General features: G+C 36.0%; 1 protein-coding gene across 2 annotated transcripts in view; it reads right to left on the reverse strand.

Annotated features, from left to right (window-relative positions):
* Positions 1-13287, reverse strand: part of LOC118184918 (hypoxia-inducible factor 1-alpha-like) — a 491355-nt gene that overhangs the window by 259272 nt on the left and 218796 nt on the right. The window lies entirely within an intron of this gene.

The following is a 13287-nucleotide window of genomic DNA, read 5'->3' on the forward strand; positions in this document are numbered from 1 at the left end:
TACTGCTCGCTTTCAAATCGTAGAGTTTGTTAATCAAAAATTTGTCAGTTTTACGAAATATGAAATAAAAATAGCACTTCCAAACATTAAGCATGTTATTATTATATAAGGTCATATTATATAAGGTCTGAGGTTGAAAAAAAGCATGCGACTGCATGTGACGCCATTGTATGTCGAAAATGTTTCGTTAATGTCATTATTTTAAATAAATAGCTGCTGTTGGTAACTTTTTTGTTTCAGGCTAGTATAACTGACAACACGATATATTATTGCCTCGTTATTTTTTTTAATTGAATTCTTTTACTGATATCGAGTAAATGTTGTTATATTACATTAAATTTAAATGATGACATCATACATATTAACTTTAAGTGTCAAAAAGATTTGTTTCTTGGTTTGGCAAATAATAATTAAAAAAAAAAAATATTTGCGAATTGGTTATTGTTTGGGAAGAATGAACATTTCATTCATATTGAAATTTTTTATACATTTGCTTTTCAGCGGTACACAGAACTTAAAAATTTTGCTTTGGCTGTAGCTCATTAGTTAATTTTTAAAATCTGATATTAATTACGCAATTTAATTTTGATTCATTCAATAAATTACATTCCTTTTGTGCAACATTTTCCTTGACAAATTCTAACATTTCAAAACCACTCGGAACTGGCAATATTCATATCCATTTTCTATTCTATTCTTTGTATTTTGTATTCCATTCTGTTTAATTTTTCTGAATAATCTAATTTATTCTGATCTACATTTTAATTTGCTCCACTGAATTTTGCTACATTATTTACTCTTATTTTATTACATTCCGTTCTACACTCTATTGCTACGGCTACGGGAATAGATTTTTTTAAATGTTTTGATTCATATTTCATTCGCTAATGATGATGCTCTCGTTGCGGAATGAAAATCACTCTCTCACAGCCACGCAAACGAATAAGCCGACGAATCGACCTTGGAAGTCTTACGTGTCCTTCCGCAAACGATAATGATGTTTTTGCAGCATTACCAGATGCCGTGCCAGAAAGCGACTCGATATAGTAGTTCCAAATAGGGAGGAAGAGAGAAAAAAAATCAGGCAAACTTTAAGCACTACCAACATAATATTCTCTACACTTCACGTACTACAAGCAACACCAGATGGCCATAAAATATGTAACAAATTTTATTTCTACGCGCAAACTTATTAAGGAAAATTTTATCTTTCCTCATTTCTCTGTAATTAAGAACTTTATCTTTCCCAACTTTATTTTATACGAAATATACTAGAAATTACCAACTAATAATTATTCAAATAAGTAAAAGCACAAATTTTCATCACACAATATTAAGAAATCAGAATTCTCATTTCATTTAAATTAAGGCAAATTTTATCTTTCCAAATTTTATCTTATACAACATGTATACGAAATTACATTTAAACAGTTAAAGCAGAAATTATCGTCAGACAAAGTGAAGAAATCGGAATTCCGATTTCATTCTAAATAAGGCAAACTTTATCTATACAACATGTAGAAGAAATTACCCACGAATAATTATTTAAACAGGTAAAAGCACATCGCACAATATGAAGAAATCAGAATCCTCATTTCATTTAAATTAAGAGTAATTTTATCTTTAACATTTTATCTTATACAACGTGTATAAGAAATTACAAATGAATATGCATTTAAATAATTAAAGCACAAATTGTCATTACACGCAATTTACAAGAAATTTGGTACTTCATGAATGCGCTCATATAACGATCTTTCTTAAATATTAAAATGGATTCGCCCACGCAGTGATTGTTTTCTTCTTACTAACAAAGATAAACCTCAGAGATTACCCGCGACGGTCACGCCGAACCTGTCCCTTCTAAATGTCGTACTTTATCTCAGCCTAATACAAGAAAAGATTCATCACAACGAAGCAAATAAGTAGTGAGATTACGTCTACGATTTCATAAAGTCGGCTGTAAATTTGCTGCCTCTAATTATTTAAGGATGATTCGAGGCCTAAGGAGTAGCCAAAACAATATTACGCAAGTCGAGATTCCAGTTACGGGAAAGCAGAAATGAAATACAGGGATTGGACAAAAATATGAAAATGGATGTTTGAACTGAATTGTTTATCCTTGCAAAAGCTGTTGGTGGCGCTGATGTGTTTGGCCACTAACGCAATTCTCAATACGTTGTAAATGTCATTCGTTATCGAGACAGTGTTTTCTATGCAGCTGTGAATGCATCATGTCGGAGCTAAATGAATTCGAAAGCGGGAAAATTGTTGTGGCTCGTATGATGGGTGCTTCCGTAATAAGGTTGCAGTGTTTGGTATTTCAAGAGGCACAGTACCTAAGATTTTTAACAGGAAAACCGGATCCACTAAATCACAGCGCGGACAAAATGTGTATTAAGTGATTATCACAGACGATCACTGAAGAGGATTGTAATGAAAAATAAGAGGACTACAGCTGCAAAAGTTATTGCTGAACGGAATGTCGCGCTCGCAAACTATGTTAGCACCAAAATAATACAGAGGGAGCTTTACAAGTACGGTATTTTTGGGCGAGCTGCAATTCAACAGGGATCAAAATGCCTATAACAGGAGAAAATGGTGCCAAAGTCATAACACCTGGACTGTAGAGCAATGGAAGACTGTCATTCGGTCGGATGAATCTTGCTTCACACTGTTTTCGACTTTTAGGCGAGTTTACGTCATGCGAACGCCGCTCCAAGCGTATGACAGATTCTTTGCTGCTGAGAGTGACACATTGTGGGTTCGGTCATAGTTTGGAGAGCCATGTCGTGGCATTCATTTCTGTGCACAAGGATTATGTGACCATTTTCGCTGATCATGTTCATCTCATGGTACAAGTTGTGTTCCCCAATATCTGCACTATTCCAAGACGATAGAGCTTCTGCTCACTCGGCTCACATCGACCAGAACTGGTTTCCTGAGCATGAGGGTGAACTTTCACATCTATCATGGTCACCACAGTTACCAGATACCATTATTATTGAGCCTTTGTCGGATATTTTGGCGCGAAATCTGCGTGAAGCTTATCTACCGCCATCATTATTAACTGAACTTGCCAACGTTTTACAGGAAAAATGCTACAAGATTCCTTTGCAAGTATACAAGACCTACATTTATCCATTTCGAGAAGACTGCAAGCTGTTTTGAATGTCAGTAATTTTCCTACATCGTATTAGTTACAGCAATATGTTTTTACTTCGGTGTTTCCATATTTTTGACCAATACCTGTAGCTTACTAGATAACGTAGTACTAATATTACTGCGTGTTGTTATTGGAATGTAGGTTTCCCATAAACAAATTATATTGTTATTGTGCAGGCAAGCCTCCACATTTATTATACATTAAGTCTGTTCACTGCGACCGCTCAATGACAGAGCGAAATTGACGACTACAACCGGTTTTACTTCTTCTGCTGTTGGGCTCCGAAGGTGTAGTCGTTCTTCTGGCTGTCTTGACCCGGCTGACGTGTACGCCATGTTTGTTTGTTTGTTTTTTTTCATTCTTTTTTGACTGCCATCTCCATGTTGTGTGTAGAGTAATGTATTTCGCCGAGTAAAGAAATTGGTACTGAAGATTCAACTAAAATTATCTAGATGCTAACTCCTGCAGTAAATTAACGAGGTTCTACGACTAATACGAAAATATACTCGAATTTAAATATCCTCAAAAGAACTTCATGTGCAGGTATCCACTTTCCTGATGATACGAATATTCGCCTCGTGTTTCTTCAAAAATATATTGGAATAACCAGTCAACTCAATTTCCTCCGTTATAAAATTTGATTTTTGTTATCATGAAAATTTGCTTAACGAAGATGAACTGAGATTCACTTTGATTGGAATATTACGCTTTTCTTCTTGCACAAAAGGTTAGGATTCAAAATGGTAGGACTGACACTTACTGCAGCTGTATGACCACGGTCTATTATCTTCTGTCTGGCGATGTTTTCTTGATTTATGCTGGTATTAATTTAAAATTTCACGATGTCAAGATATAATAAATGCCTCTTAATTCACATTATTTGAAGTGTCATCCTTTGGGGGTACGTTATTTTTAATTTTATATTTCTTTTAGACCACACACTTCTATCATCACATTGCGCACCTCATATTTTTTATTATATTTGGTGCCGTGACCAGGATATATTTTTTTATCACAGTTGTGAATTTTGTATACATGTAAATAATTTTAGTGAAATGATATGTAAAATTATAATATCTCTCATATAATATAATATAAAAGGCCTCAACAAAGCTTCGACGGAAAAATAAAGGTATAGGAGAAAGTCCATTTAACACTGAGGTAAATGGTTATATCGCCAAATTGGCAGAGTTAACAATGGTTTTGGCGACTCATTTTTATCGCCAAATTTGGAGAAAAATCGCTACAGCCGCCAAACTGGGTGAGAATTTGGCCCGATTCCAATTGGTCTAATCCCTATGTGTAACGAAGACACGAGCCAGTTTCCATTCATATGCCCTGCACGGAGCATTCCTCCCTTTCCGTGTGGTGTAATTTCCGAAATAATAACTGTTTATGCCTTCCAGTAATTTCGAGAAGTGGAAGGCACTAGAGATTTCTCGGCGACCGGGTGAAAACTATCTGTTCTGAGTTGCTGTTTAGTTAAACGTTAGTTCGCAGTATTCAAAGATCTCCATAGTAGCCTTGCCTTTTTGTTTGTGTGTGTGTGATTATGGCAAAGCCTCGAGGGCTATCTGCCTAAGAGGAGGGATGACTTCGTGGAGGACATTCTAAGGGAAACTGGCTCGTATACACGTTACACATGGGGAAAACCACGAAAACGCTCATGCAGCCAGCCCGTTCGCGGGATTCTAACCTCGGACCGAACTACCAGTGTTTAGCGACTTTACCGCTCAGCCGCTGGTGGGTCTGCCTTTTTTTGATGCGTTTTGTATTGTGATATGTTTAACGTTCTTAATAGTTTGAAGTGGTAACTACTGACTGTACTCTGTCGTACTGAGAATACCTGTGTGAGTACTTTTGTGAAAAGTTCCAGAACTGGACAATGTTTCTTTTGGAAAAATAAATTTTATAAAGCCACCATCGGGTCTGTCGGCATTCAATCCATTACAAACCCGTACGCACGTAACACGACCTGTAGTTTATGCATATTTTTTTTTATTCGTTATGTTCTTATTGTAACCACGCCCTTGGAAAATTAAACTATTTGCATAATTTTTTCCAGTCGATTTTTGAACGGTAAAACGAATTTGTCTGCGTAGTGACTGATGCCGCGCAAAATTAATTACTTATGAAAAAGATAAAATACACAGATTCAATATCAAGTAAAAGCAGTTGAAGGAAAAACTTCGAAAGAAAAGTAAACTAATTGAAACATAAAACAATAATCACCGAATAATAATTAATAATTCTTTTACTTTATGAAGAAATAAATAACTACGTTTCTGAATAAAATCAAAAATAATTTGAAGAAACTACAAATAAAATAATCCAAGAAATTCTTTTTAAATTAAAAAAAATTAATTTTTTTTCAATTGCTTTTTAATTTGTGCTTTGTGTTGTTTGCGCGGACATATGTATATATGTAGTAACTATTTTAGGAACAAGGCACTGACAGCATTAAAAAAAAAAAAAAAAAAAAAAAAATACAAATGAAGTATAACTAAAAATAATCAACAGATGGTTAACAAAAATATCCAAAAGTAAGCAGAATCCTCCTGTATTTCAAATGGCTCACTTTGTTCACAAATTATACGCATAATTTGAAATATAAATTAAATATCATATTTGCATCCGATGGCACTGTTCTGGAAACTCACTTCTTGTTAACCCGCGTTATTAAACATAAACAAAAAACATTAAGCCTTCAACGATGCCATTACTTACCACGTCGAGAAGATAATAAATAAATGCTCAGGTACCGTAACGACCGCAAAGAAATCAGAAAGTTTCAGGTAGGAAAACTTTCTAACATTAATAAATTCACAATTTGCATAAAAAACGCGAGATTCGCGTGCTGCGGAAAAACTGAAATAACCTCTGCGATAAAAATGCCGACCTCATAAATATGAAACATAATTGGATTCATCCGTCTTTCGCGACAATAATGTTCTTGACACGTGAAAAAACATGAGCAGTTACGGTTACAAACAACGCATCAGCGTTCATCCTTTTGTTCTCTATTCAGAACAAACATAAAAAAAGTGCGAGAAAAGAAGAAACAGCAACCTCCAATGAAAGAGCCTCTTATTGATTCGCAGCCGATACTTTTTAACCAATCGCATTTAAGAAGCGCGGCCATTAGCAATTCTAAACGAAGCAAAGACAATTTGGATCATCGATTTTTGTTCGAAAGAGGCGAAAAGAATCGATCTCATTTTACGGCGTAAACCTCTTCACGTTCTAAAGATGCGAAATAAGTATTAAAAAGGGCTTCTGAATTTTTGTTTTACTTATTTTCGTTCCAACCTCGAGCATAAGAAGTCGAATACGTTACACCTTTTAAATACAAATCTAACCTCCCCCTCCCCCACCGTCAGAAAAAACGCTTTATTCTTTTCTATTTTCTGCAAAGTGCACCTAAAAAACCACGATTATTTTCAAAAGATACTGTTACGTTTTTCCTATTCTTCTTTAATTCTTCTGACACTAGTTGTTACGTTATTTCCTTCCTTCACGTTCGTACGGGCTTCGTGTAGATTTGGAGTGAATAACGACGACACTTGATGAAGTATAGAAACACAATTTATTTACCAGTATTATCAGCACAGCTCCAAAACACATTTTACAGTCGTCGAAGATCTACTATAAACACGCTGGAACAATCAGCGACACAGCCTTTACACTGTCAGGCAATAACGGTGGAGATAGCTTCACCGCAAAGCACCAGAGTACAGCTTCCGACTCGGTTTGGTCGCTCTCGGAACTCCACGTACTCTCGAGACTCTCCACGCGATGCACTCGACGATACACAAGAGTATAGCTTTCGACTCAGCACAGTCTAAGATAAAACTCGACGATGCATTAATTTGCGATGCACTAAAAGACTCTCTCAATGCACTGGACGGCCAACTCGGCGCTAGACTTCGCACTCGCTCAATGACTGAAGACTCAAGAGACACTCGCTGACTCAAGAGACACTCGCTCAATGACTGATTATCAGCTCGCTAGACGAGGCACACACACTCTCGATGAGAGACACACTCTTCCTCTCGATGAAGCACACGTTTTGACTGCAGACCAGCACGGTTTATATAGCTTTCGGCTTGTGTTCGGGAACATTCTGGACTAAACCGGTAAGAATTCGTTCCAGAAGGTTCTCCAACCATCCATGGTATATCGCCAATTTTGTCGCCAAACGGGCGATTTCTCGCCAAATGTGGCAACCCTGCCCTCCATTGCCTTTTATGGCAACCCTAAAACTGCTTTGCGGGGAAGCCATCTCACCGCGCCTTTAAATTTCGTAACAATACAAATAATAAGAAATAATGAAGAATACGTATGTACTCAGGTACGTACGGTCATTTTGTTTTGTACTTAAAATAATTTACTAAAGTATATACGTATTAAAAAAATGAAGACTATAGACACACCAACATATTCTTTATTATTTAACGTGCAGACGTTATATGTACTCAAGTGTACATACACGTAAGTACGTATACGTTAGGTACAGAACAATTCCGGACTACCTCCATTGAGCATTCTTCATTACTTAACGTAAACACGTACATATACGTATTACATATCTTACCATGCATACCTACTTATACATTCTACCGTACCTATCATACGTACATATATACACATACCTTAGGATTCTTGAGAACCTACCTCCTTTTGAGCATTCTTCATTAAAGTAAATACGTACATATACATATTTGCATATCCTATATAATATGTACGTACCTATCATACGCATTCTGTATCACGTACGTATATGTAAAGAGAACGAATCCCGAGTATTTCTTTCGAGCATTCTTCATTATTCGATGTAAATACGTACATACATGTACTTACATAAATTGTCATACATACGTATGTATATGTTAGGTACGCAGAACAATTCCCAAGTACCTCCTTCGAACATTCGTCATTATTTAACTTAAATACATGTACTTATATATCTTACCACACGAACGTATCTATCATACATACGCATATACTTATTCGTACATACGTACATGTCAGGTTGTAAGGTATATCATAATTTTATAACAGTTATTTTAAGTTTATGAACCTTGTCTATCGATTCTAGCTTCAGCTTACCAATCTTTACCAGAATGAGTTTTTAGAATCGCGTTGAATGCAAATGAGAAGTAGAAAGTATTTAAGTCACAGTTTCACTGATTTCGAAAGAGAGAGTTAGGATTTCTGAATAGCGCGCGTTTGCCTTTCGACTACGTCTCTTTAACTATTACTACGCTCGGCCGTAATACCTGCCTTTTGAAGCTTCGCTAGCTTGTTCAATATTACGGGCCAACTAGGTTAGAACTGTGTTAGCTTCGGCTAAATCTCCTTAGTTAGCCATTAGTTAGTTCTTGTTTCTTACATTTTAAGTTAAGCCCAGTAGAGGCTTTCCTGTACGCCCTGAAAAAGGGTGTCCGCCGATAACATCGCGGCAAATACATCGCGGACGAAAACGTCGCGGAGAAAAGAACGTAAGGCGAAAACATCGCGCTACAAAACATCATGGGAGAAAACATCGCAAAGAGAAAACATCGCAGCCCTAAAACATCGTGATACAAAACATCGTCGTCGTAAATAAAGCGGTTCAAGAACTTCGCAGTTTAAAAACATCGTCGTGGAACATATCGTGGTAAAAAATAAAGTATCTACAAATCATCGCATGACGATAACATCGCAAACATGCTTTTTTAAGGCTTTAATAACTGTAAATGGAAATATGGTTCTCATAAGGATTTGTGAGCGCAAGATGTAAAGAAGGATAATTTTTACTTTCACAGTTTTTTATTGGCTAATAAATTTTTGCTAAAAAATTAAATTATTGCATTAATTAATTAAAGGCAACTTATAGATTATACTTTTCATGAAAAATTACCAGTAAAAACTTTATAAAAATGATTTATTAATGGCCTTTGTTAGTTAACTATGTCGGTTTAAAATTCTATTGAGTGCTATAAGTTGCATTAATTTGGTATGCTTAAGTTTCCTTCTTATTTTCTCAGCAAAAATTTATTAGTGAATAAAAAATATGAAAGTAAAAATTATCCTTCTTTCCATCTTGCGCTCACAAATCATTATGGGAATATCCATTTACAGTTATAAAAGCCTGAAAAAAGCATGTCTGCGATGTTATCGTCATGCGATGATTTGTAGATACTTTATTTTTTACCACGATGTTTTCGACGACGATGTTTTGTACCACGATTTTTTAGGATTGCGATGTTTTCTCCCACGATGTTTTGTAGCACGACGTTTTCGCCTTGCGTTGTTTTCTCCGCGACGTTTTCGTCCGCGATGTTTTCGGCTGTAACCCGCCGACTGTATATCGTTATCTGGACCGCAACACTTAGTTTAGTAGAATATTAAGTGAGGAACACTACGAGGTAAAGAGAAGAATTCCCGTGTGCCTTCTCTGGGCAACTGCTCCGTTTTATTCGTAGCCCCATGCAAAAAATGCAAGTTGACAGGCTTCGCGTTCATGTAGGCGTACTCTACCGCTCGATATTCACGACGGCAATGATGATTTACTCCAGCAGAACTTAACGGTTTTACTGTACTATCCCAACTCACAACTCCCATTATCATAAAATATGCTCTTTATTCGGTCCAATATATATTTCTGAATCACTCTGTATATACGCCCACGCATACAAAGAGTAGCGGAACATCGGATTTATCCGATTGTGGCAAAGCACACTACGACTACCTATGGAAAGGAGTGTAGTGTCTAAGTTCGTGAAAGACTTTCGAAGGGAAGATAATTCGTATTTTCATTACAGAACAGAATAAAACAAAACAACATAAAATGTAGACCAGAACAGAATATAACAGAATTTAGAATGCAATAGGATATAGAACAGCACAAAATAAAATGTAGAATTGCTTTGATTGTTTGGTTACAGCTAGGCCCCGAATGTTACCTACTTATGCATGGACATGCCTTCGTGGAGAACGTTCCAAGGGAAACTGGTTCGTATTCACGTTACACTTGGGGGAAAACCACGAAGGCTAGCCATGCAGTCAGCTTGTTCGTCTGGGGTCGAACTAACAATATTCAGCGGCCTTAACAACTCGGCCAATGGTGAGGCCGTTGTTCTGTTTGTAACCTTCAGGTTCATCTAATGTTCTTTTATAGTTATCAAGCTATACGAACAACGGGGAAAGACTGAGATTGCGATTCTTTCCTCAAAATACCGATCCGAAATAGTTGGGATAAGCAATGTTTACATTTCGTCATCTGCGCCTGACGTCAACGGATTGCGCCAACTTCCTCACGGGATCGATGATGACGATCGGCGCATGCGCAGAAGCTTTCGGTTTCTGCCTGCTCTGAGAGAGTTCAATATCAACAGTTTTCTCCCCAGCCGATAGGAACAACAAAGAAATTACCCGGGGATCTATCTCGAGACCCTCCGTGCATTTCTTCCCTTTCCCACCGGTTTTCCTAACAGAATGATTGATAATTCAGAGCGCAGAGTTGAAGGAAAATCTTAACATTCATTCGCTTCTCGTCGCTGCTGCTCGTTTTCGGAAGAACTTATGTATTATTTAAGGAGAATGGCATCGAAAAGACACGTATTTCGAATAAGAATTTTCGAAGTGTTTTCTGTTTTAGTTTCGAAAGAAAGTTTTCGGAGGATTTGTTTTCAGTGTAAGGAAAGAATAGAATACGATTAAAACCAGAAAATTTTCGGGAAGAGGAGGGGGATTTAGAAGAAATTTTCGAGAGGGGGGGATGAATTTTATGACACTAAAATTTACTTTTTTTAACACCATGAGACTAAATATCAGAACATTCGCGAGAGTAAAATTTCAAACGTTTCGTAGAAGTCAGACCATAAAAAAAAAAAAAAAAAAAAAAAAAAAAAAAAAAAAAGGCGTCAACTGAATTTTTAGGAACTAAAATCAGATTTTTTTTAAAAAAATTTCGTGACACTAAAAATTAGAAGCTTAAAAATTCTGAAAAAAAATTGAACTTCCTGAGATTAAAAATCAGATTTTCTTTTTAACTTCTTGAGGTTAAAAAGCAGAAGAACCGCTAGAATAAAAATCAGAAATTTCAGAATCTTCATCAGATTTCAGAAATTCAAGTAAAACTCATATTAAGTTAAAACTTTTTTAAGAAATTTCAGACTATATCAAAAATTTCAAGACTTCAAAATTTTTTTAAAAACAATTCCGGCGGAAAAAAAAATACGTCACATGAAAAATCAGAATATATTTTCCAACTTCCTCACACAAAAACTCAGAAAATTAGATTAAAAAAAAAAAAAAAAAAAAAAAAAACTTCCTGAACTTAAAAATAAAAAGATAAAAAAAAAATTTAAAAAAAAAAAAAAAAAAATCACAAAAGAACGCCAGTTTCTTGAGAAAAGTTTCAGAAAAAAATCGCAAATTGAATTTCACAAAGGAAAGTCATACGCACCTGAATATGCCTACAATTAGAACAATTCTCTTAAAAAGAAAAATAATAATAATAATAAAATTCGTAAAAATTACCAGACATAGCATAATAAATGAACAAAAAAAAAAAAAAAAAAAAAAAACACTTGAAAGGGGGAGCCATCACGTCATGTGACTTCAAGCCCGAAATTTTTCTGCTAAATACAATCGCAGTTTTATCATTCTCAAATAACAATAATAATAAAACAACGAACGACAGGGAACTAAAGAACAGACCGAGTGGCCTATAAACAAGCGTCGTCACAAACACATATTCACCTCCCGCAGGGTGACATACGACTTTTCGGGGCTCAAGCTCGGCACGATCCCTGTATATTGCTCGTTTTAAGACAAAGTACATTGTTAACTACAGCGGGAGGATGACGATCTAAGTTACGCTTGACATACAATGCGCCTTCCTTTGTAACAAGATTTGTAAAGTTTGTTTTTCCGTGCAGCACGAGTTTTATACTGTTGACACTTGCTATAGCAAAGCCATTTGTTATGAAATCCCGGATATAACGTCCATCCAATTTTCCACATCTTTCATGTTACTGTTGCGCGGGTATGGGTTCGTAATAGATTGAATGCAAAAGTCAGATAAAAGGTTAACAGAATTTATTCTTATCAAAAAAATATATCAGAAAGCTGGAATTTTTCTCAGAGGTATTCGTACACGTGTTCACAATATCACATAGGTGACAGGTGAGATCAGGTCCGGACACCCGGACGCGTAATGGCAAACTGCACATTCAGTTGATGAATGTTAAATGAATTTCGCGCACTGCGCATGCCCAGAAGAGAAATTGCCACAATTACGATTTTGGTACAATATTAAAAGAAAATCAATACGGTGTGTGGTTGATATTCTGTAATCTGGACATAAACAGTTCGAGATTTTGAAACTTATTATGTTGTAAGTTGCTTCCTTAGAGTGTAAATATCGATTGTAAATTACGCAAATTTTCGTTTAAAAATGTTTACAAAATAGGGAACATTACAAGATATATTAGCTGAATCATTATTGATTATACTTCTGAGGAATAAAAGCAATTGCGTATTTACCATACGTTCCATTCGTATATACTTTATCAAATTAAAGAATAAATCCAGTTTAAATAACTGAATTAATTGTCAAGGAAATTATTATAAATAACCTATATTAAACATAACGTTTATGAACAAAATAAATCAAAATGAAACAGAAGCAAATGCATTAAGCACAAACAGTTTTCGGCAGTAATTGCAATTGTAAACAGTTGATAAGACCTACAAGACGCGCAGGCTTTGTAGGGTTGCTATGCACCCCTTAGTCGCCAGTATTTCCTCCCACGCCAACGGTAAGCCACTGAGCATGCGCAGGATGCGAAATTCGTTAACATTGATCACTCAATGTGCGGTTTGCCATTACGCCACCCGGACGCGTAATGGCAGACCGCACATTGAGTTGAACATTGTTAAGCGAATTTCGTTTACTGCGCATGCTTGATGGTGTACCTTTGGCGCGGGGCGAAATATTGGCGACTAAGCAACCCTACGCTAGCTTATTCGTGATTTCCATGGCTGTCGAGTGATGTGTACAACTGCAATGTTGTGGAACTTTGTTTATTAGTTATTTTAACCTCCATAACGATTGCACTTGCCTATTTTTC

Source organism: Stegodyphus dumicola, chromosome 2, assembly GCF_044657685.1.
Source record: "Stegodyphus dumicola isolate Sdum_Otavi_A_Nest chromosome 2, ASM4465768v1".
Taxonomy (NCBI): Eukaryota; Metazoa; Arthropoda; class Arachnida; order Araneae; family Eresidae; genus Stegodyphus; species Stegodyphus dumicola.